Here is a 26,295-nt window from a genome sequence, read left to right as displayed (position 1 = left end):
TGTAGATGACAATCCAATCCGATGAAAATTGTGAAAACCATTGGAAAAGCTGAATTGTATCTACCTAGCAACTGGCTGTAAACTCTTGTATATTTGTAAACAAAAAGTAGCATTTTCAAGAACATTATGTGACAAGTCCTGGCTAGGAAATTTGACATGGCCTGGAGCCATTTTAATAATGGATGTCTGATGTACTCAAACACATATTTATATGGGTCACCGTTAGCATTTGGTTAATTAAGAAGTTTTGCCTTGTCAATCTCTTTGTCACTTCAGTGGGGAGCTGGCACACAGCAACTTCTCTTAGTTCTGGGCTAGTTATTTGTTCGTTTTATTCTTTTTTTTTTTTTAATTTTTTTCAACATTTTTAATTTATTTTTGGGACAGAGAGAGACAGAGCATGAACGGGGGAGGGGCAGAGAGAGAGAGGCAGACACAGAATCGGAAACAGGCTCCAGGCTCCGAGCCATCAGCCCAGAGCCTGACGCGGGGCTCGAACTCAGGGACCGCGAGATCATGACCTGGCTGAAGTCGGACGCTTAACCGACTGCGCCACCCAGGCGCCCCTGTTCGTTTTATTCTTGCTGCCAGTACCCCTATTTCAAACTTCGAGGAGGTCTGAAAGATCTACCTGCTATCCAGTTGATAACTGGATTAGATGGGGATTAGAGTGGGGTTCCCTTCCCCTCTCCTTCCACTCCTAATAACCCATCGGTTACTCCAGGACTAGATCCCAGCTCACCGTCAGGGTAATGTTGAAGGTAGTGGTGATATCGATGCACATTATTTTTAAGAAAATGCCGAACATCACTGGGGAAAAAGTAGCCGACAACAACCCTTTTATGTTCACAGCTGCTGCCACCTGCAATACCATTAATGTTTAGTCTGATAATTTTCCTAGGCAGGGAAAATCACTTGCCTTACTCTTCTGTAAGGCACCTAATGCACTGTGCCGAGACGAGACGTTTTTTCCTGCTTTATGAAGTGAACGTATTTACTTATTCTTATTTTACGTAGCTTTAAAAGTTCTTTCTCCAGTCTTCATGGGAATATATGTTTATGAGAGATTGGACCTATTTAATTAGCTCATAAAATGATACAGAATTTATCATTTCAAAGCTAAGGTTTCATATCAGATGCTTCCTGAAGATTAAGTAATTTTATGCTTGGTGTATTTAAAAAATAAAACTTTATTTTAGGCAATACAAGGAATTTTTAGAAGACGTAAATGTTTTCAGAACAGGCAAGATTAGATTTTTATCCAATATACGGTCTGACAAATGAAACACCTTACATGTTTTCCTAGCCAAAGGCTTACCCAACAGTATAAGTAAGCAAAACAGTGCATGATACTTTTTTTTTGATAGATAGATTTAAAATTTATTTCTGACTTTTGGTTCAGTTCAGAACATGATCAACATCTTCGGGCCAGCATTTCTAGGCGCAAACTAAATTCTGCTGCAACGAGAGAAAATGAACTTGGGTTTCAGATTAAATTTTATATCTTTGAGTTTTCAGACCGAATGTATGGGTCTAAGAACGAACAGTTCATTTGTCTGCCTCTCTATAACCAGTCTCAAGAAGACCGAGAGGGAGAGGGTGTTGGAAATGATTAAATGGACTCAGTTTTGATTAGTGAGTCAGAGGTCTCAGAAGTCAAATTCAGATCCCCAGCTGAAAGCCATAGGCTGGCGTAGAAGCCAGATCAGATCAGATCAGTCCAGATCTCTGTATTGTTCATCTGGCTGTGTGATAGGCACACTCTCCACCCTTGACTCAGCCTCAGACGGGGAGACTAGTGTTTCTCATAGGACACAATGCTAGCCCAAATTCTGAAACATGGAAAAAAAAACCCAAAAACAAACAACTCAATTCATGCCAGCTTGTTTGGTTTGGGGAACCATTATTGAATATTTAGGATTAGGCATGATATGATATTTGAATGATAACATGTTATGGATCAAAGGAGTAGATATAGTCAATATTAGTCTAGTACGCAATCTCTATATAAGTGACAGTTGAAAAAAAACAAGACGTTCTGTGATTTCTGCCAAGCTCAGTGGTTTGTAACATCTGGCAAGAAGTAGCCCATGTGATTCCAAAACTTGGAATATCACATACGACCACTTAATAAAAGAAGTAGCTTGTGAAGAAGATGTTTAAGAAGCAGAGGTAGGTAGCTTCTGGGTTCTACAAATAGTTCTACACGGAAGAATGAACAGAAGCAAACCAGAAAGGCTGCTGGTGAGGCAGAGCCCAGGATAGCTTCTACTGCCTGCATATGTCTGCAGCAACACAGGGCATGAACCAACTTCTACTTGGAGAAGCCCGGCCCTGGCTGCTGTCTTTGGCAGGGAAACTGCCAGAGAGATTCTGCCTAGCCTGCTCCTTGGCATTGGTTTGCTGAGCAAGAGGTTTAGGCTCAGGAGAGATGACCAATGAAATGCAGTAAAGTCTGCGATCTTTTGCCATGGGGCCAATACTCAGAGAAAACAGGGCTGTCTTTCAAAGTAGGAAACTGTCTGGGCACCATCTGGGGACAGTTTTTGAGGTCCTTCCGCTCTCCATTCTGGCTTCTGGCTGCTGGTGGCAGCCCTGTGTTCTCTCAGGCTGCAGAGGAACTGCCAGACATAACTAGTTCAGACTGGGTCTGAATTCCCCCAGGAAGTACAGCATTGAGTGTGTGTGTATGTATGTGTTAGGGGAGGGGTGAGGAGGAAGCAGTTATCACCCATCGATATGCCTGAAAGACCTGGTTCCTGGGGAAAAAAAAAAAAAAAAAAAAAAAAGGAATAGGATGGCTTGTCATTTGGGAACTTGGAGAGAGAAATTCTCACTTTGTAGTAAAGCATTGGGCTGTAAATTATGCACGGGTGAGAAATGTGCTTTCCTGCAGCTCTATATGGGTAGTGGTATTTAATGGAGAGAACACAGAAGGCTACATTCTTCTTATTGTTGACTGAATTTCTGTGTTGTAAATATGTAAATATGTACAAATATGTACGTGATGTTGGAAAATAAGCCTTAGCAGAGGAAGTGAAAGTGAAGAAGGGGGTGCTTCCTTTGGAGCAGAATGGTGGGAGGCAGGCAAATGAGCCACCCATCTTCTACCACCACCAACACACACACACATGCAAATATAAACACAAACATGCATCATTGTCCAAGTGTCTACCTCCCCTATACCACCATCAACATACTTGGTTCATAAGAACCCAACTTTACATGAATATGTCCTTCAAGGACAGTTTACAGTTTACAGTGTCCTTCAAGGACAGTATTACAGTTTAATACTCCTCATGATTATTCATTTTATTTGCAATAAAATTCACACATGTTGAACTCAATGAATTTTGGTAAAAAAAAAAAAGAACTTCCAAGTAACGACCATATCAAGATATAGACCATTTCTATCACCCTGAGAAGTTTTCTATGCTCTCTTGTACTCAGTCTCTCCACCTCACCCCAAGAACCAGGCAGCCATTGATCTACTTTCAGTCCGTGTAAATCAGATTTGCCTATTTTCGATTTCCATATAAATAGAATTATACAGTGTGTACCTCTTCGTGTCGTTTACATAGCATGATGCTTTCAAAATGTTAAGATCCATGTTGCTACTTAAATGAGTAGTTCATTGCTTTTTACTGCAGATTAATACTCCATTGAATGGATATACCACGATTTATCCACTCACCTCTTGATGAACATTTGTGTTGCTTTCAGTTTGGGGCTATTGTGAATGAAGCTTATATGAATATTAGTATTCCAGTGTTGTGTGGACATACATTTTCATTTCTTTTAGATAAATACAAAATAATAATAATAATAATAATAATTGTGGGTTATTTGATTTCATTGATTTTACTATGTTGCTTCTGCGTTTTCTATTGTGTTAATTTCTGCTCTTTATGCTTTCCTTATAATTACTTTGGATTCAATTTACTCTTTGTTTTCTAGCTCACAAGGTAAAAATTTAGAGAACTGAACTTGAGAATTTTCTTATTTTCTACTCCCAAGCTTTCTTAAGATATTATTGATATATAACATTGCAAATTTAAGGTGTACGATGTGATGATTAGATACATGCATATATTGAAAGAATTTTCTTATTTTCTAATGTAAGCAAATAAAACTACAACTTTCCTGTTAGAGACCACTTTGACTTTACCTCGCAAATTTTGATACACAGTGTATACAAAATAGTGAAGGACCATAAAAATGACCATGCAAACTGAAATCCTTCAAAGTGATCTTAATAATCAATGGAAAAATTCCAACTATTCTGTGACCTTTAAGATTTTTTTGTCATGGCATTAGAAACTCTGCTATAACTGTGTAGGAAAATGAAAAAAAAATAATGAAACGAATATTTATTTAGTACCCTGTAATTTAAACCCTTGGACGCATTAAACTGTTTATAGTGAAACGCTTTGAGGATTAAAGTGTTTTCCTTCTTTATAAAAAACTTAGGAAGTGGATACAGACTTTCAATTTGGGAAATGAAAAAGTTCTGGAGACGGATGGTGGCCATGGTTGTACAACAATGAGAATGTACCTCATGCCACTGAACTGTCCCCCTGAGGTGAAATAATGAATTTTGTATTATTTATATATTGCTACGATTGACAGAAAAAGCAAATCAAAAGAGTTTGAACGGTGTTTGCTGCCTTGTCGTTGTATAATTTATGACGAGGAGTGATCACTTTTTCTATGCCTCTGTGAATTGTCATTCTCAGAACTTTATAACTTTGATTCAGCTTCCAACATTTGATATTTTGCACATTCAATGGTATGAAATATCCAAGAGTCCTTTAATGTAACATTTTTTGCCAGGATCCCTTCCTCTGGGGCATCTTTATCCTTTCCATTGTAAGTACATTCCTCATTTATGTCACTTTCACTACATTCCTCGGACTATAAATCTAGAATCTCTCAAAAAGCTGCAATATTAAGATTCCCACGTTAGCGATTTCTTCTCTAATCCCATTTGCATTTGATTCAAATTATGCTTCCAACATGATCACGTTTTGTTTGTTTGATGTACTTTCATCTCTGTTGGCCAGTTCCTTCTTTGGGTCATCCATTTTTGTAAAATGTCATGTGATTTATCAGGGGGGACCAAGAAGGAAACAGCATTACTCTATGTGTGTGCACTGAGTAATAGAGGCACAGCAATACATCACCAAAGAATTTTGGAAGAAGTGATGTGATTGGCCACTGATCATTTGCATAGTGATTCATGGACTGACAATCTCACAATGAAGTTTATTGAATTACTTACAGTTAATAAACTATGATAACCAAAATGTGGTAACTGAAATGGGAACCATGTTGATGAGGGACCAGTATTATTTATGGTAGCTGAAATCTGTGCATATTAGAACCTGTGCAATGCAAGGATTGCCTGTACTATGTTCTTTTCTTTTGACCCATGAGTTATTCAAAAGTGTGTTTCATTTCCAAATATTTGGAGTATTTTCCAGATATCATTTTATATTGCCTTTTATTTTAATTCCATTTTGAGCAAAGGGCATGGTCTATATAATTTAAAACCTTTTAAATGTATTGAGATTTGTTTTATGGCCTAGCATATGGTCTATATTGGCTAATGTTCCTTGTGCACTTGAAAAAACTATGAATTCTGCTGTTATTCAATGTAATGTTCTATTAGGTCAAGTTGGATTATGGCACTGTTAAGGTTTTTAGAACTTTAATGTTTTCTTTTTTTTTTTAATTTTTTTTTAAGTTTATTTATTTTTGAGACAGAGAGAGACAAAGCATGAACAGGGGAGGGTCAGAGAGAGGGAGATACAGAATCTGGAACAGGCTCCAGGCTCTGAGCTGTCAGCACAGAGCCCGACGCAGGGCTCGAACTCACGGACTGCGAGATCATGACCTGAGACCAAGTCAGCCGCTTAACCGACTGAGCCACCCAGGTGCCCCGAACTTTAATGTTTTCTATTGACTTTTTCTGTCAAGTGCTGAAAGAGAAGTATTGAAATCTTCAACTGTGGATTTGAATGTTTCAATTCTCAGTCCATCAGTTATTCTTTCACATATTTGGAAGCTGTATTGTAAAAGTATGTAGTTTTAGGATTATTAATGCCCTTTTGATGATAAACCCTATCATTGTTATAAAATGACCTTCTTGACCCCTGATAATATGACTTTTCCTGAAGTCTATTTGTCTGACGTTAATACAGTTACTCTAGCTTTATGGTGATTAGCATTGACATAGTATAATTTTTTTCCATCCTTTTGCTTTTAATCTATCCTTGTCTCTATATTTAAGGGTATTTCCTATAGCAGCTTGTAGTGGTTCTTGCTTTGCATCCAGTCTGGCAATCTCTGTAGAATCCAGATGCAAAATAGAGACTCTTAATATTTAGTGTAATTATTGACACCCTCATTGCATTCATATTTTCCTTTAAATATATGAACATATTTAAACTATTGTTTTAAAATTCTTATATGCTAATTTCATTATCTGTGAGGACTCTTTCCAGTGACTGATTTTCCTCCTGGTTTTAGGTTTTGTTGCTTTGTTTTGCCTATCTAATGACTTTTCATTGAATGCTACAGGTTATGAATGTTGTGCTGCTGAGTGTTTAGATTTTGTTGTCTTCCTTTAAAGAATGTTGAATATTATTTAGTAGAAAATTAAGTTACTTGTCATCAATTTGATTTCAGACACTATCTTTGAGATTTATTAGAAAGGATATAAAGTAGTTTTTAATCTAGAGATAATTTAGTCTCACTCCTAAGACATGACCGTTCTGTGGTCTCTACTGAATGCACTGGGTATTCAGTGAGGCCTCTTCACCTCAGCTGGTAAGAACTCAACTTTCTCCCAGATCTTTATTAGCTCAGGAAATTGTTCAGCTTATAATATTCAAGCAGCTGTTCTAATAGCAATCCAACCTACCCTGCGTAGATTAGTATTCAGACAAGGGGTGTTAGTATTCAGGCTTAAGGGCATCCTTGAAGCTCTGGTTTAACCTCTTTTTCTCTGGAGCTTTGACAGGTACCTCAGTCTTCCCAATCTCCTACATCTGTCTCCTCTATTCAGAGAGACCACTGCCTGAATTCCCCCTTCCTGTGGTTTGGAAATTGCTTCCATGCAAAAATCTGGAAGAATCAGAGGGTCACCTGGTTTGTTTCTCTTCTCTCAGTGGCATCTAATATTTATAGGATAAAGTTCTAGCTCCTTTACATAGTGGCATCGTAAGTAGATTTATTTTTCCTCCCCAGTGTTTCAGACTTTTTCCTCAGTAGCCTTTATATTATGAAGACCCAACCCCAGGGAAGAAGAAAACATAAACAGTTGAAGTAAAAAATAAATAACAAATAAAAACTTTGCTCAGCATTGAATTTAGATGCTAAACTTGGTTAGAAGACAAGAGTCTTAGAAATCAGGCTTTCAAGAGACAGAGTTTCCTGAGAAATCCCACAGTTTGCTTTCTACTTGTCAAGCACTAAACTTAGAGGGTTTACTACAAAGTAGATCATAGATCTGGGGAAAATGTGGGATAGGAGGAAGTTCCCTCCTCACAGTAGAAGAAAAGCCCTGATGAGGTTGGGTCGGGGGATAATGGGGAGAAGGCCAGGAAAGAGGAGAATCCTCTGGCTTCTTGCATCAGGGTCAGAACCTGGGGTGGTAGTGGGGGTAAGGGAATGCAGGCAGTTGTGAGGGAACGGGAGAATGTTCTAGAACTTTGTTTTCCTAGGGATACCTAGAGAGAACGCAGTCCTTCCAGACAAGCAGGTAGTGGGACTGATGTTCTACCTGCGTGACTGGGTGACTGAGGGAAGGGCGAGGAGAGTGAACCTCATAACAGCCTTACGGAGCTCTGCACACTTGGGCAAAGTCAGAGAGCACTACCCAGGTTCCAAGGTAGAAGAGTGTGAGGTCACCAAAAGTGTCGGCTGCTAGAGTCTGATAATGCCCAGGACGTCAGACCCCAATACCTTCATAGATCTTGGCACCCTGTGACAAGGACCGTCACGTTGCACAGCAGCAAAAGCCACCAGTAAAGAGGTTTACACCTGGACAGGATGCAGGGGAGTCTGCAGTGCGTAGGGGACAGGAGAGTCACCTTCCTTAATACAGGACGACATATGATTCCTGTCCCTCCCCCTAAAAATTAGAAAAGAGTCAGCGAAGAGGGATGTGGACAAGAATCTCTCAGTAACCAGGTATTTACTCTTAAGAGGATTATGTCTGAGCAGGACAGTGACGGAGATAAAATATGTGACTTTGGGTGAAAAAACCTTACATTGAGCTGAGGAATGTGGAAAAGGAAAGTCTCTTCCTCCACCCTCTTAGGTTTTTAGCTCTTCTTGCAAATTAGACTAACAAAAAACACCAACCAAAGACAAATTAGACTAACAAAAGACACCAACAGTTCATGCAAATTTTACCTGACAGTAGGAGCCTTCCCAGAAGACAAACAAAGACCCAGAGAAATAAATAGGCCCCGGAGCTTACATAACATCTTAACAAAGAACAGTAAAGTGGTGGAGATGGGACAAAACAAAGGAAAGAAGTTTTGGGCTTCTGGGGGTGGTAAATTGTGAGAAAGTGACTAGGAAGTATCTGAGGATAACTAATGGAAAATAAGGGTTATTTTAGTCAGGGTTATTTGTACGGAAGTATCTTGGCATGGACTCCCCATCTCCAGTCACAAGAATGTTCTCTTCCTGGTACAGCAAGGGTACCTTTTTTGCTGGAAATTTCGACTTGGATTTTAGCCGGGTGAGGCGGGGTCAGAGAGTCCTTCCTGCATCTGCTGTTTCTAAATTGCCTTCAGCTCAAAATAGTCACTATGCCAAAGTGGGATATTTTGGGGTATTCTGATCCCCTTCAGGTACATTGAATATTATGGAACAAAGTCTCTGCTCCAAATCGAATGTGAGATTTATGGCAGCGAGTCAATTTTAGAAATAAAATCAATTATGTTCCTGCACATATCTGCCTTGTAACTGCTCAGTTTTTACCTGTTATAAAGGTCAAAAACAACACAAGCAAAGCACTCTTTGTGATGTAGTTCTTCTTACCACCTATCCTTTAGTCTCCAGTATCACTAAACTGCTGCCTATCATTCATTGTCTTTGGTTGACCTGTGTCACCACTCTGTGATCTGCGTCTGCTACCCACAGTAGTAGTCCGTTCTTCAAAGGCTGGAAACAAATCTCATTCACCCTTGCATTCCCAGAACCTAGCACAATGTGTCTGCTGTGTGACTGAAAAAGACCTAAATACCTTCCTCTGGAAACTTGTCCCAGGACCTGAGATTCTTCCACCAGAAACTCTGCGTTGAGTTATAGGGCAAACTCCTTAGTGCTCATTATTCCATTGTTAGGTGTGATAGTGCCTTATCACAAATAAATTCAGCTGAGTAGGGGTGGAGACCAGGGCTCCACAGGAAGGAAATAAATGAAAAGGGGCTCTATGGGGCACTGAAGGGAAGCCGGTTTCTCTGGAGCAGCCAGGGTAAGGCTGCTTAAGGAAGCTCAGGGCAGCGTGAAGAAACTGAAGCTACTGGTAGGGAGTGGGAAGTGGGGTAAGGATGGCTTCATGGACATGTGACCAATACATTTGCACAGGCCCCCACACTTAAGAGACCCCATCTTGCTTTAATCCTTTACTACGTCCATTTCGAAATACTTAATAATTTTTACTTAAAAAAAAATTTTTTTTGACGTATTTTTGAGAGACAGAGACAGAGCACGAGCAGGGGAGGCACAGAGAGAGAAGGAAACACAGAATCCGAAGCAGGCTCCAGGCTCCAAGCTGTCAGCACAGAGCCCGATGCGGGGCTCGAACTCACGAACTGGGAGATCATGACCTGAGCTGAAGTTGGACGCTCAACCGACTGAGCCACCCGGGCGCCCCAATACTTAATAATTTTTAAACAAAGGACACTGTGTTTTCATTTTGCATTGGACCCCCTAAATTACGTATCTGGTCCTGGTTGAGGGATACCAAATGGAAGGAAAGAGCACAGAGAGAGAAGACGAGAAGAGGCATAAGAGGCGTTATTCCACCTTCATGGCCTGAGGTCAAGCTACCAGCCAGTGAGATGGCCAAGAGGGCTGAAGTGGCAGAGAAACTTGAGTGGCCACCCACCAGTGTTTCATGTATCTCATACTTAGAGGTGGGCTTCTGAGCCATCAGAACCCGTGGGACTCTCTCACTTGCTTCATTTAGTCCTGGGTTTACAGCCCCTTTTCCTGTGGTGGCACTTCCGTAACACCTTCCAGGTTGTATCACTGGTGGCTCAGGCTTCCTTCCTTTGAAGGACACCCAAGAGTCAGATGTCATTTGCTGTCATTATCAGTGACCTTAGTGACACTCGAGGAGGTAGCCAGACACAAAGGTTCTAAAGGCTGTAGTGTATATCAAGAAACAGTGGCAGGAGTGATGCTGGAGATCATATGATAAATTAATCATTAAGCCGGGCATCTTCATTTTTGTTTGTTTTTTGAATAATCAGTGGTTACAGCCTGCTGAGAAAACAGTCACAATCATTACTAGTGTATCTGAGAACCTGTAAAACACCCTCCTGGTAGACACACTATGGTCAGGAGTGGGCCCCTATCCCTTTTGCATAATTTGAAATGAAAGATGACAATCTGATGTATCTAATGCATTTCCTCAGTGAATTCATCATTGGCATTATCATCTTCCTTTCCAGGTAAGAGTTCTTCACGTACAACTCGTCAGACATTTATGTCTTTATGTGTCTTTTTTTCTTTCCTTCAGTACAGCCTAGACTGAAAACTGATTGAATGCCGCATTCTTCATCTATAGCTAGAGTTAAACTAGAAAATGACAAGCCTTGCCCAAAGGAAAGTCCCCTCTTTGTCATTTTTATGAACATCTTTATAAGCCTTTAATGTATTTGGCTTCTGTGCTAGACTTAAAACAAATCTGAAGATAATCCTTGTCCTCAGGGCAGAAATATTATATCTAGAACACACAGGAGAACACACACAAATACCTCCTCACTGCTGGGGGGAAGCTGTCAACTGCAGTTACAGAATACCCGGGAATGGTGTTATAGAAATCTATTACGCTACAAACATAATGCACTGAAGATCAAATGAGCTTTTAGTTTGAATCTGAAGGAGCAAGACAGGGACTGCGATTTTGCTAATGTTCAAATTAACCAACGAGACGTCTGAGTGACCTAAGTGAGAACACAGCACTGATGTCCGAGGGGAACTCCTATCATCGCTTACGTACTGCTTTGCACTATGTCCTTGCGAACAGTCTCCGATTTAGTCTGTACTAAACAAGTCGCATCACTGGCACTGAATTGATATCTGTTTAATGGTAAAGAATACAAATTTAAATCCTGTGCTCTCAAATAGAAATGTCATTTGGGATATTTTATTTTATTTTTTGTTTATTTTATTTGAAGGAGAGAGAGAGAGAGAGAGAGAGAGAGAGAGAACATGAGTGGGGGAGAGGGGCAGAGGGAGAAAGAGAGAAAGAATCCTAAGCAGGCTCCATGCCTAGTGCAGAGCCCGACACAGGGCTTGATCCCATGACCCTGGGATCAAAACCTGGGCCAAAATCAAGAGTCTGAAGCTTAATGGACTGAGCCACTCAGGAGCCTCTGGGCTCTTTTAGTTCTGTAGAAATCATTAAGTAAATGTCACCAGAATGAATGATGTCTTCTTTCATCAGCCTTCTCCAGTCACTATCTCCCTCTGCTCAGGGTCCCTCCCTTTAGATGGCAAGGGAGAGGAGTCGCTGCAGGGTTGCTCCAACCTGGAGTTGGGTCTTCGTTGTCCAAAGAGGTAACTGGAAACATCAATGCTTAGAAGCTGTTTTATCCATCCTCTCCCACCCCAATAGGATGGTCTTTTAGCTTTGGCTTAAACAGTACAGGAAAAGATAACTCACCATTTCCTGGAATAGCCTATTCAACTTTTGAAATAAACATTTTAAGAGAGTTATTCCATAAGTTGAATTAAATATATGTCTCTCTTTTTAATTCCTATACACTGGCTTTCAACTTCTGGAGGGCATTCTATATCCTTTATATCTTTCTCTTATAAATGTTTGTTTATTTGGGGGAGGGGGGGAGACAGAGAATCCCAAGCAGGCTGTGCACTGTTAGTGCAAAGCACAACATGAGGCTCGATCCCCCAAACTATGAGATCATGACCTGAGTGGAAATCAAGAATCAGATGCTTAACCAACTGGGCTACCCAGGTGCCCCTCTGCTTTATATCTCTAGCCCTGATCACTGGCCTGACAAAAAACAATGTTTGTGGAACAGTGGAAAGCTGGAAAGGGTCCAGGTTATGAATAAGCGGGGAAGTTGGGATGCCGTACCAGTCACAGAGATGATGCTTAGAACAAGAGGTGCAGATTGTGGGGGAGGCTGAAAAGTTTGGGTTTGATAACATTGGTAATCCCAGTTATGAATCACAAACTGGAAAAATCCAGTAGGGTATGAGGATTGAGAAGAAAGGGACAAAAACCAAGGAACAGATTAAATCATTCATGACAAGCTTATAGTGATAGGAGAAAAAAATGAGAGAATTTTAGTCCAACTGCAGTCATGTTAATAGGTTACAAATAAGTTAACAGGGTTATGACATTATATTAGTTAATGAGATAAAGGATATGTAATAAGATGAAGGATGGTGTTATGCTAGCAAATCAGTGAGAAAGAGCTGAAATGTAAAATCTGCATGAATGGCTGATGTGGAAGTAAAATAAGAGCCTAAGTGGGAGGAAGAGTAGGTGTTAGCAGCAGTCGGACTGAACCTGACGTCTAGCTGCATGATGGACATTAGCAGGTTATGAGATGATGAGAGTTATGTCCTCATATTTCACAGATGATAATAATTTGCTTGAAGTGAGAGAGAGAGAGAGAGAGAAAGCTAGTAAGGTGGGACTTCTTTGACTCTTGCACTTTATTGCTTCCCTGAGATGTCATGCTATCTTCCTGGAACCGGAGTCAGAACACCCTGGAAAGGCATCAGTTGACAGGATCTAGGAAACGTCTACTGATTTGCAATAAGCCTCGCCTAGTGCCTGCCTGGTATGAACAACTGGAAGACTGGATGGATGGATGGATGGATGGTATCCATCCTTTTAAGGGTGTCTTTTAAGACTTTTAAGATTGTCAAAGAATTAAAATATGGACTTAATGATCATTTCCCATCACTCAGATAGCCCTTTGGACCGAGCCACAGATCTTTAGTAAGCATTCTGGGGAGAGGGACTCCAAATAAAATCTCAAGGACAGTTCTCAAAAATGATGCAGGCCTGGAGAACATGGCTTTGCATCTTTTCATGTGAATGAGGCTGGCACTCAAGTTGGGGAGAAGGGTTTTTCTCATTTTATCAAAGTTCAGACCCTGGCAACTTTGGCTTAGCGTTCCCTGCACACGAACACTGCAGGTTCTTAGAGTCTTTGGCTCAGTTTGTCACCTTTTCTTCTACAGAGCATTGATGAAGGATAAATCAGAGGGCCATTACTGGCAGATGGTCGTAGTGTCTCTGGAAGGTGACTTCACAGAGTTGCAAAATGTACACATTACTTCCAAAATATGCAAAGAACATATAACTTCCATTTCTAGAACTGATATGAACTTTCACAAGAGTCCCCACTCCTTGGTAGTAGATACCGGGAAAAATTGTGAAAGTCTTTGAAAAGGGCAAAAAAGATAAGTATCCTATTTAGTAAACTCTTCTGGGTTATATCTGCCTTTCGTTGACCTTGAGCTACTTTACAACTCTGGCAAACTGTAGAACACCGATGACAATGCTTATGTTTTTTGCAAGTTGTGTCTGGTGGAGAGGCACTTACCTATTGCCCTGTAGATGTTGACCAATTTTTGGCATTCGTTTCATTCGGTATTCATATTCATCAGTCTTCCTGATGGCCTGTACTTGTGTGTGTGAATTCTCTTTTAAATCAGCTGTAAAATCTTACCAGTTTCCTCATAACTTGAGTTAATAAAATCTTTCACATGGGAGAATCATAGTTTTATCCTTTAAAAATAATCTTTTAACATAAAGGAAAACTGACTAAGCTTGACGTTTTATGACATTGCTATTTCTTCTGGCTTAGGCTGTTTTAGGCAGCTGCTCGGTCTTTTTTTATATCACGTTCCACCTCTTGCTCCTTGCCATCTTGAAAGCGCATCATCTTGATGTGAGGGGGACAAGGCCCATATGACTTGTGGTGGGGGAGGAGAGACAAGATCTGAGGGCCACGTGGTGTCTGTGTGGTCATTTGTCCACCATCCTGTCATCTCTCACAGAATACTGTGGACCCAGTCATATACTCTGTCTTCATCCTTAACGCAGGTCTTTGCATCCCTCTACATGGCACATGGAAACTTCTAGTTGCAGTGCATGTTTGGGTAGTCCGTGAGAAATGTGGAGTGCCATCCTTTATTTATTTGCCAGTTCTGTGGTGTGGTTCCTTCTCCATGCTGACATGACTATATCCCAGACCCAGAATGATCTCAGTCTTTCCTATTCTCATGTGTGTATTTCTACCACTAAAGCATTGACTTCTAAGTCTGAACCTTCTGCCCTTCCTCTGTCTTTCTTCCCCTTCCTATCATCCATGAAGACCAAATGAACAGGCATTCTACTTCCTCTTGCTGTTTGATAGACCCTTCCCCCACACTGTGCCCTCTGAAGTGTCACTCACTCTCCCCCTTTTTCCCCTGAACTGTCATGACAGAATGGTCATTCTATGCATGACATATGGAGAAAGGGAATGAAAAACCCATTCATGTAGTAGCTTCAAAACATCATCACTCTTGTATAGGATGTTGGGGTTCTCAAAAGCAGAAGCCATCACTGAAAAACAGAGCCTGCTGAAGAGAGAAAATTTGGAAACCAGAAAATAGATGAGAAGGTTGCTTGAACAAGGACAGCTAAAGCACTCTCTGGACACCACCTGTGAGCTTGAATAATGCAATATCTTTATAAATACATTGGCATAAAAGGCAATCATTTTGAACCACCATCAAAAAAAGTATCACTTTTATTTTGGGACTTTATGCTTCTAAAAACCCATAGTGGCCCCTAGGGATAACTGCATTTAAAAAAATCTGCTTTCAAACCACATGCTTAATAATAGGTTTAGGAAATTTGCCAAGAGTAAACATTAACTCACTCATCTGTATAACTCAGTTTCTACCTTCTCTGCATTCAAAAAGAGAAAACACACATTTTAATACTTCAACTTTTTTCAACTCCTCCTATTGCCCCTAACACCAAAAAAAAGTGTGAAACAATAATTTTAATATTATATGGATTCTCAAAAGGCAAATTGTATTCTCAAGAAGTATGAATTTCCATGAGCTTTTGACCACTCAGAAGAAGTATGAATTTAAATGCAATGTGTTGAGAAGGCTCTAAGATTTCTGGAGGGTATCTTTTTCTTTTCCTCTCAAGCCAGGGCAGACATTGTGACCATGTGACAGGAGTTTTTGGCTGTGGGCAGGAGCTATGACAGCACATCCTCAGACAATTCTGTCCGTATGTGCAGGTTAAATAGCTCCTTATAGAATTTGACAGCAAAAAAAAAAAAAAAAAAAAAAAAAAAAAAAAAGGTTGTGACAATGGAAATACATAATTGAGACAGTATATGATTCTTCAGTGTAACATAATCAGTATTAACCCAGATATAATTTCCTATGAATTATGTGACCTTATAAAATAAACTTTTATACACACACACATACACACTTAGTCATCCTGGAAATAAGTGCTTGGCTGTCTCTTCATGTAGAATATACATGTGGGACTCATTCTCAGAGGAAGTCCGTGGCTAATGGTTCATACCATTTTTTTTTTTATGGTTCTTACCTTTAATGGTAGACAGAGACACAAAAGTACTAGTTCCTCAGTAGCTCATACTGTACCAACAAGCTCAGTCCCGGTCCTATAAAATATATACAAATTTATCTTTATTGATTATATCCACATATGTTCATATATATCACATACACAACTGTCTCTCCATATAAAAACAGTAATTCAGAAATCTTTCTTATTTGAAAACATGGAATATCTGTCGTCATCCTCTAACATTTATGAGAATCCACTCTCTGAGCCAAAGATGGAAAGGAGGGAAACCCCGTGATCCAGGAGAATGTATTCTAGTTGGACATTGGCTTATTCTCATGGAATTTGGGTCAATGCATATTTTTTTTATTTTTTAATTTTTTTTTTTAATGTTTACTTATTTTTGAGAGGGAGAGACAGAGTGCGAGCAGGGGAGGGGCAGAGAGAGAGAGAGGGGGAGATACAGAATCCGAAGCAGGCTCCAGGCTCTGAGCTGTTAGTACAGAGCCCAATGCAGGGCTTGAACTCATGAGCCATGAGATCATGAACTGAGTCAAAGTCGGATGCTTAACAGATTGAGCCACCCAGGCGCCCCTGGGTCAATACATATTTGTAGTTCTTTGACCTCAGATCTCTGATCCACTGCACCAAATACAAAATAATCTCAGCCCATAGGCCCTGGGTGAGCTATGTCTTCTGGAAGCCATGTTGGGATTGCTGATGTTTTGCAGTCATCGTAAATCGCTTTCCTTTTTGAGACACTTTGTCAATTCTGTTGAGTACACTCACTCTTCACAGCTCACTGCTTTGTATGCCAGAGAATGCCGACTCTAATTGTCTGTTCCTCATCCAACGATGTCTTTACAACTTGCCAAACTTAGGAAGCGCTCAATTTGAACTCCCATGAGAACTCTAAATGTCATAATCCTTATTTTCTCAAACACTGAGCTTGCTTCAGTGTCATCTTCAGGGAAACTCCATGGACTCCCTGCTGATCACAGTGATATTAGTGTTGGTGATATTAGTGGTGGCCACTGTTATGGCTGTTGTTCGGCTGTCATGAGACCAGGGTCCACTGCGGCTGAACACTCCTTCTTAGACAGCCTCATGTTGAATCCACAGGAGATGTAGAAGCAAACAGGTGAAGGAAGCCCCGGATTTGGACACGTATGCTACCGACCTTTGGGACCCATATCACTTCAGGTGTAAGGAGTATCTGTCTCCTGACGATAGTTCAGACCTAGAGTTGTCTTGGATGACTGGTCAACTGTGGTGGAGGGGGAAGAAACAAAACAAAATACCTTTTCTCAGTCCTCCTAGGTTTTCTGGCTCCAACCCTGCAAATTAGAGTGACACTAAGAAAAAAACAGAGTTTATTGAGGTGTGCATGGCACCTACATGTGGGAGCATCAGTGATGGGTCACTCAGAGGGGTGGTTGGAACTGGGGCTTCTCTAGCATCTTCATAAAGAACAATAACTTTGTAGAGAAGAGATAGGCTGAAGGAAAAAGGGTTTAGACGATTAGGGGTGGCAAACTGTGGTGAGGTTAAGTTTTTTCTTGTGTCTGCTTCTTCCCAGCTGCCTTCAGCTTAAAATAGTCCTTATGTCAAAGTGGCAGATTTGGGGACGGCATATTCTGATCTCCTGCACCACCGAGGAGGAGGCAAGCAGCGTAAGGACAGTTCTGTTTTGTTCTGAGTTTTATGCGAGAAGCACAAACTCCAGTGGGAAAGGAAATGAAGGTGTTGCCTTGAAGATTTCAGCTCTTGTGTTGGCAGGCCATGTAGACAGCATGACGCTGACTAGCATTCACCGAACGTTTGCCACTTGCCAGGGCCTGTACTCAGGACTTGATATGCATTAGATCACTTAATCCTCAAAATAACCCTTGAAGGCAGTACTGTTCTCAATTCTTTTTGTGGATGAGCCCCTGGAGCTGCAAATGAATTCATTTGTCCAGGGTCCAGCGTTGGGGATGGTGCTAGGCTTAGAACCCTGATGGCCCCTGCATGAAAGCCCAGGCAGGTAAGGCTCCCAGAGCATGGTGTCACGGGCACTATTACAGCCCCTTTGTGGGCACCGGTCAACAGGGCAAACTTGGAGGACTGTGACCAGTCCCGTGCAGGGAACTGCAGGGTGGAACTCAGGTATGCCAGACTCCAGAACCCGCTTCCTTCTTGTCAGCTCCGCACTGCCCCTCCGTGAGAAGCCTCAGCCCTTCTTGTGGTGATGTCCTTCCAGACTTGGAGACGGCAGCCATCTTAAGCATGATACTACCCCCTTCCTCCTCGCAGCTTAGGAAACTGATGATGTGTTTGCTACGGGATGTTCTCCTTTGCCACCCCTCCCTCCGTTGTCCTCTATACACGATCTGTACTTGCTTGTTTCCATCTTGACATCCTTCCACTGAGCTCCTGACTTAAGCCCTACTGAGTCTTGTGTTCCAGGCGCCTAGCACTGCCTGGCACGGAGCGCGCTCTGAGGACGCAGCTGGTGACCGAGGAAGGAATGACAGTGGATCACGTGTTGCCCTCCCAGATACCGGCCGTGGTCATAAACATGATAAACTAGAGGAGGGACTGAGGGTGATGTGTCAAGGGAAAACCTTGGACCCTGGGGCATCTCCGATCGTCTCCCGCCTCAGAGAGGCATTCTCTAGAAAAGCAGTCAGGAAGCCTCCTTGTAGGGGCCTGACGCTGGTGCAGCCGCGCAAACAGAAGGGGTCTCATGGCTGTTTTGTGTCCCAGAGCGACTCTGGCTGCAACAACTCCTCGGGCAGGGCACGTGCCGGCCTTCTCCTGCTCTCTGGCTTCCCCACCACCGTCGGAACCTCTTCCTTCTGTAGAAAGAGCATAATAGTAGGAGTCCAGAAAGAAAAGTCTACCCACACACCCCTGGCTCGCCGTGGGAAATTAGAAGTCACTGTGTGCTTCCCTGAGCATTCATTCTGTCACCTCTACAGTGGAAATTGTCATATACAGCCTGCCTACCCCATCAGGTTCTACAGATGAGAGAAGACTGTAAAAATGAAAGTCCTTTGTAAACCAAAGCGCTCTGCTTGTCTAAGGTATTATCCCCATCTGCACACTCAGTCTTCCCGGGGTGATTTAGGTGCACAGACGCACCTCTGGTACATCTCAGGAGATTCCTGCCAGACCTCGTACTCAGGTGCCATTTACTTGTCCCCGGGTCCTAAGACACCCTAGGAGATTCTCCTTATGTAAAGCCTCTTCTAAAATCTGTCTCTCTGAGGCTTCCAGTTTTTGGCATCCGTAAAATGAGCGTCTGATGTGCCTCTAGGCCTGTAAGTAAAAACCACATCCCTCTTATCTCTGTTCTGAGAAGGAGGTCAAGTTACAACTCCTGTGAGAAGGGAACTTCTTGGTTCCTGTTCTCGCTGAGGCGTAAACTGCTAAACCACCTCCAGAGGTACATGATGGGGCTAACCAAGGGGGTCACCCCGGTAACACACATGCAAAAGAGCAGGTGGCTGCATTGCCGTTCAGTGATTTGGGAGCAGAGAAAGCAATTCCTTTACGACAGCGCGGGGCGAAGGGGCCTGGAAGAAAGGGCCCGGGAGGCTAGAGAAGGGGCGGGAAGTGAGAGGAGAGAGAGGACGAGGACGCCGAGCCAGGAGGGAGGCTTGGTGGTGTCGTGGGGCCTGTCTGGGCTGGGATCCTGGGAGCAGTCAGTGTCCGAGAAGGGAGCGTGGCTGCTCGGGTTTTGCTTGTGCCCGTTTTACTCCTGATTCCCGTTAGTAAGGACTTCCTCTCACTGCTTTTTCTGCCTTTAGGTGTCATGTTTCAACCGTATAAAAATTGATATATTTTTTTTTTGGCTAGTGGGATGGGAGGCAAGCAGAAGCATCCTTGCTCCAAATGGAGGCTCTACTGCGAAGAAGGCTCACGCTGCGTGTTACCACCTTTGGGTTCTCTGGGTGGGGAGAGGTTGTTGGAAGAGCGCTAACTCGTCCAGAAAGTGCAAGCCTCACCGGCTATGTGTTTGACAAGGGCTTTGTTATCCGTCCCCGTCTCTGGGAACCTGAGATTGCACTGTGTTTGGTTCATTATTTCTCCTTGGCCCAGTATAAGGCCCTAGGCTTCGATGAGGTCTCTGACCCTGAAGCCAGTCTGAAGATGTAGAAGAAAAAGAAAAAAACCCCGCTAATATTTCAGTTTTATGAGGGGTTTTGGAAAGTTCTAAACCAACGACTGATTTTTTTTTTTTTTTTTTTCACAAAAGGGATTGAATCTCAGAGAAAGGACTGTCACATAAGGCTGAACAGGTTGTTGACTGCTCAGTTCTAGGGTCATTAGAGACTTTTTTTTCCCCACTGGGGTTAGGACAGTGTCCTGAGGAAGGGAAGCAAGCCTCTGCCTGGTGTGCCTGGGGACACTGTGGGGACTAGAAGCTGTGTTGCTCTGGGGGAAGAAAACATCAGTTTATTCAAGTATTAAAAAGACGGGAAACATTTCCTACACACTGCCTTCTTCTTAGCTGGCTGAGGTCGTTCAGACTAGGCTTTAGTAACATTTACTAAGAATTTTCAACATAGGTACCATTGTCATTCCCATTTCACACCTGGGGAAAACGAGATGCAAAGAGACCAAGCAATTTTCTAAAGGTTACGCAGCTAGAAAACGGCAGAACCCTAATTTGAACCTAGGTAGTCTGGCTCGAACGCCTACGGGCTTAATCGCCTGGGTTATCAAGACCGTATCTTCGTCTTAGTAAGGGCATCATTAACCCAGAGGAGCCTCTGGTGAAGTAAGTGGGGAGGAATGTGGATAATCCCCGAGGACTCCTGCCTTATTCTAAGTTGTCCGGCAAAGAGAATACAATAAGGAGGCAGGTGGGACTGTACCCCTTACCCTCACTGCCTTACTTGTAGCTCCAGACTTGGTCTTGTTTTCATGTTTTGTAAGCACGGCCATAGCATCAGTGAATATAGAGGTTTCCCCCCTTACACTCAGTTTTCTTACATTGCTGGACACAACAGTTCTGTCTAACTATTGAGTCTCCAAAGTGCCTTCACACTGATTTCCACATTTGAACTTTCATAACAACCTAGGTAAGGAGAGCATTCTTGTGCCACATTACAAACAGGAAACTGAAGCTCAGAGAATTTCCAGGGGGACAGAGGTCAAGGTAGTTCTCAGTCCTGGTGTTCTGGTTCTTAATTCTATGTTCTTTATACTATATTCTGTAAGGACATCAATACTGATGGGTATGTGTATACGCAACTATATGAGCCTTTTAAATTTTATTTTGGTTGAAAACTGTAGTTTTGAAGAACACAAGTGAGGATCTCTGGGTGAGTTTTGTCATGTTTTGGGGGGTAACGCAGGTCCAGCCTGTGGGGACTTGTTGGTGACACTGGCTTTGGGGTGATTTGACATTGTTGCCATCAGGACCTACTGGGAAGTGAAATTTCCCACTCCACCTATTCATTGATCTTATGTACTTATGTGACCATTTCCCCCAATTGCAAGGCGCATTATTTTGCAGCCCTGGTGGGACCTTTGTGAAATTTCCCCATTTTCTCTCAAGGCATTTCGGGTTAGTCACTACCCTTTGCATTGACTTTTGTGATTGCATATACATTGTTCTCAATAGCACTAAGAGAAATTTCCACAGAGGAAGCCTGCAGCCAGACGGCAAATGCCTGCAATGCCCGGGCATGCGAGTGACTAAGCAGTCAAGATGTGTTTAAAATATAATCTTCAAGCAGGAACTTGAAACTCCCTGGAGACTTCCAAGTCTGTGCTATTTCTGCACACCCCTCCAATTTGCTATGGTCATTTTCATTAAAAAGCTGGAAGGCTTAATATTAGAAAGCACACATATTATTAGGGATGAAAAAGCAAATGTTGTTACCTTCCCAGTTGGGAGTGTCTTGATCATTAACTGATCTTCCCCCTCACCCCCCTCAATTTTATGAAATGCGCTTGGCTGCCTACTTTTTGTCTCACGTCCATCCACATATTCCTGAAAAAACAAACAAACAAAAATGCCATGCAGTCCTTTCGTAACGTCATTTCTTCTCCAAGAATTCATTGGATTGGGGCTCATTTGTACTCCAGTGGAAGATGTCCAAGGAAACTTCCAGAGAATTCAGGAAATGCTGTTTTAGTTACTAAAGAAATACTAATTCAGCATTACGTGTTTTTTGTTTGAAGTGATTTATACATTATTTAGTCACCATAAAAGAGCATGTTTCTTCTCTGACAAGGACGCCTCTTTGTGACCCAGAGTAAATCACTTAAGTTATCTCCCTCCAAAGTCCTCAGCTGCAAAAAAAAAAAAAAAAAAAAAAAAAAAAAAAAAAAAAATGGTGCCAGGCATGTTGAATTGATTATGTGATAAGGAAGGTGACTGAGTTCTTGGGTATAACATATCCTGAATCTCAAAAGCCATATACGTACAACATAATTAGTAATACTCTGTAGCATTTGGTGTAACCTAGCGAATTAATGACCTTGAATTATTATGACTCATCTGCTGCATTGTTTTCAGTAAAGTCATTCTCAAAAATGAAAGTAACATGAAATAAAGCGTTGGCCCAACATTTTGACCACATAGCAAACTGAAAGAGGACTAAAGGAAAAATCTTCTTCAGTGGTGGATGTGGTTTCAGTAGACACAAAATAACCAAAAGGGCAATAGGCAGGGAAGACATTCTAAGTGCCTCCGAGACTCCACTTCCTCGGAGAGCCCCACTTTGCCCAACTTATGCAAGTTCTATGAGGTGGACCAGCTTATCTGCTCGGACACGCAGAAAACCCTGAGGAGGCATGGGTGGGAAATCTTTGGGGGAGGAGAAGTGCCAGGGACCAGGAAAGGAAATGATTTTAGGAATCCAATATGCTGAGGAGAGGAGCTGATGCCTTAGGGCAAAATTTTGTTTTGTTTTCTTCCTTCAGAGCTTGATGTATCCATCAAGTTCATCCATCAAGTTCATGACGAGCAACCCCTGAACTCAGTCGCGTGCCCCATGGACCCGAATATCCTGTACTCTTGCGTCTAGGCAACGATTCTTCTTCAAAAAGGAGATTTAAAACCCAGAACGCATTGAGCATGGTGAGCGAAAACAAACAACACAAAGTGTTCTGTAGCAGCCCTGTGACCCACTGTTAAGGGAACCAAAACCCACAAGCACAAGACACGAGTCATTATGAGGCAAACAACAGTCGGTGACCTCAGAAGCTATTCTTGTGTAGCGGCAGCTGGCCCACTGCCCACTGCTGTGAATGACCCAACATGCTCAGTGCCTGTTCTTGCTTCCCCAGCTCTTGTCATGAGTGGGGAAAGCATGTGGGTGTGCACATATGTTTGCTTTGTGTATTAATTCCAATTTCTTCCTCATGTTGTACGTCAGGAATGAGAAATAGTGTAGAAAGGGTTCCTGAAACCCAACTCTGCCCCCCCCACACACACACATACAGAGTAAATCAAGAGAGACATCAAGTATAAAATATTAATACTTGTTAAAATCCAAGAGACTTGTGTGGAGAAGAATATTCATTACCATTTGCACTTTGTTGAGGGTCTAATGTATTCATCTTATTTACTTCAAATTAACTTCTTTGTGTTCTTTTTAGAGAGAGAGACTGCAAGTGAGGAGAGATCTTAAGCTCCAGGCTCAGTGCCCAGCCCAAGGCAGGGCTCGAGGCCATGACCCTGGGATGATGACCTGAGTGGAAATCAAGAGTTGGACACTAGCCACCGACAGAGCCACCCAGGTGCCCCTAAAATTAACAAGTAGCATTCCTTTAAATATTCACATACTGGGGCGCCTGGGTGGCTCAGTCGGTTAAGCATCCGACTTCGGCTCAGGTCACGATCTAGCGGTTTGTGAATTCGAGCCCTGCATCGGGCTCTGTGCTGACAGATTAGGGTCTGGAGCCTTTTTCGGATTCTGTGTCTCCCTCTCTCTCTGGCCCTCCCCCGTTCATGCTCTGTCTCTGTCTCAAAAATAAATAAACAAAAAAATTTTTAAAAAATATTCACATACTCACTGTCCAAATAAATAAAAATATAACTCCCTCAGCTGTTACACATTGATTATAAGCTTAAATGTATCTAAAATCACATGTCAGGTCTATCAAATTTTCTTAGTAACTCTTTGTAGTAGGCTTATTTTTGACCACCCAAAGATTTCAGGTCCTAATTCCTAGAACCTAAATGTAACCTTGCAAAGAAAAAGGATCTTTGCTGACTTAGTTGAATGTCTTGATACAGGGAGATTATCATGGATTATCTGGCTGGGACTTAATCCAATCACAAGTGTCCTTATAGGGGAAGACAGTGGGAGAACAGACAGACACACAGAAGAGGAGGAGCCCATGTGACCACAGCGGCAGAGATTGGAGTGATGTGGTCACGTGTCAAGGAATGCCTAGAGCCACCAGAAGCTGGAGGGGGCAAGGGCTACATTGTCTCCTAGAGGTCCTGGAGGCAGCCAGACCTTGATTTCAGACTTCTGTCCTCCTCCAGAACTGTAAGCGAATCCATTTCTATTGTTTTAAGTTTGTGGCGATTTGTCATGCAGACACAGGAAACTAATATACTATTTACCACCTTAGGAAGCAAACAGCACAATACAAAATGTCACTGTGGTTACAAAACTATTTAAAAACCTTCTCATTATTCCTGATTTAAAAAGTTCAGTAGATTTGATGTTGCTTCTTAATCTTATTATTTAAGGTTTTTAAGAAGTCTGCCTTCCTAGGTTTTCAGCTATTGTACTGTCCCAAAGATTTTCAGATCAATGGAAACTTTCTTCACTTGGGTGGGTCCTTGAACCTGGTTGTACAGGCCACGGTGATTCAAACCTGAGCCACTGTTCAGACTGAGATCCTTCTGTGGCAGTGATCTCTGGTTTCATCCGAGGAGTTTCATCACCTTTCCTATTGAGTTTAGTGGGAAGGGGTTCCTATTCTTTCCTTTCTCTTTCTCTTTTTTCTCTTTCTCTTTCTTTCTTTCTTCCTTTCTTACTTTCTTTTCTTTCTTTCTTTCTTTCTTTTTTGCAACTTGAGGTCTTTAAATTCTTATTGCCTATAACTATAATATAGTGACATCATCTATAGGATAACTATATATGTCTTACAGGTACTTCATCATACTAGTAAGGAAAATCCAGCAGATTCATTTTCTTGGATAGGCAGTTAGCTCTCTTTTTAATGATCTGAGAATGCCCCTGTTTTTTGTTTTCTGCTTTTTGTTTCAACTTTTTTTAATGTTTATTTATTTTTGAGGGAGAGAGAGAGCACAAGCAGGGCAGGGGCAGAGAGAGAGGGAGACACAGAATCCGAAGCAGGCTTCAGGCTTTGAGCTGTCGGCACAGAGGCTGACATGGGGCTCAAACCCATCAACCGTGAGATCATGACCCAAGCTGAAGCCGGACGCTCAGCCAGCTGAGCCACCAGGCACCCCTTGCCCCCGTTGAGATTGCTCCTGAGCTGATTATTATACATGCCTCCTTGCTCTCAACTATTTCTACCTAGTGGTTGGGTGAGACCAGGGGCAGTGAGTGATCCTCTTCCTGCCACTGATACAGCTCCAGGACTCCCTGGAAGGTCTGCAGTTTTATCCTCCTGGTCCTCGTTACCCTCCTACGAAGTCACTAAAGATGTAAACATACTCCACTGTATATATGCGCCACCCGCAAGGGGCGGGGGGGGGGGGGGTTGGGTCTGTGACTGGAGGCCTTTCTCCTGCTCTGCATTCTCAGTGTGTGGACTCTGCTTGTGGGTCTTGCTTCATGGATTACAGATGTCTTGCTCCAGATGTTGTGCAGGAAGAAGCGCAACGATGGGCAACTGTGCCCTGTGGCTACCCCTCCATCATGAAGGCAAAAGCTTTCCCAAAATGTGCTCCCCCAACAGAGCAGACTTCTGTGTACCTCTCACTGGCCAAAAGTTTGTCATGTGACCTGCTGGTTTCAAAGGAGACCGGGCACAGGTGTTTAGAGTTTCTAGTCTCTACTTGAGTGAGGTAAGCAAGGAGGGAAGGGTTGGGAAGCGTGATGGGTTAGCCAGCTTCCCACCTGCCGCACAACTTCTCTGTGCATGTTGGCTTTATCCTTCTCTCTATAGACAGACCTCCTTCTTCTGCTTCATCATTTGTTTGGCTAAAAATGTCCACCTTAGCTCTAGAGAAGCCCCCAGCCCAGAGGCCTGCTTCTCAGTTTGTGATCTGTGGCATTCCCATCTTAGACTCACTGGGGATACTTGTTAAAAGTATCCTGTAGGGGCGTCTGGGTGGTTCAGTCGGTTGAGCTTCTGACTCTGGCTCAGGTCACGATCTCGAGGTCCATGAGTTCGAGCCCCGCGTCGGGCTCTGTGCTGACAGCTCAGAGCCTGGAGCCTGTTTCAGATTCTGTGTCTCCCTCTCTCTCTGCCCCTCCCCCCTCTCATGCTCTGTCTCTCTTTGTCTCAAAAATGAATAAACATTAAAA

The 26,295-nt window shown here is 42.4% G+C and overlaps 1 long non-coding RNA gene across 1 annotated transcript in view; it reads right to left on the bottom strand.

The window, feature by feature from the left end:
• Positions 1-20,901, bottom strand: part of LOC122220423 — a 31,837-nt gene extending 10,936 nt beyond the window's left edge. Inside the window, exons 1-2 of the long non-coding RNA XR_006202841.1 lie at positions 20,722-20,901; positions 15,857-15,932 (exon numbers count right to left, since the gene is read on the bottom strand). This is a non-coding gene — a long non-coding RNA (uncharacterized LOC122220423). The remainder of the gene's footprint in view (positions 1-15,856; positions 15,933-20,721) is intronic.
• Positions 20,902-26,295: the final 5,394 nt, after the last annotated feature.

Source organism: Panthera leo, chromosome B2 (genome assembly GCF_018350215.1).
Source record: "Panthera leo isolate Ple1 chromosome B2, P.leo_Ple1_pat1.1, whole genome shotgun sequence".
Classification (NCBI taxonomy): domain Eukaryota; kingdom Metazoa; phylum Chordata; class Mammalia; order Carnivora; family Felidae; genus Panthera; species Panthera leo.
Note: the sequence above shows the minus strand (reverse complement) of the source record. Positions and strands in the feature narration are given on the sequence as shown.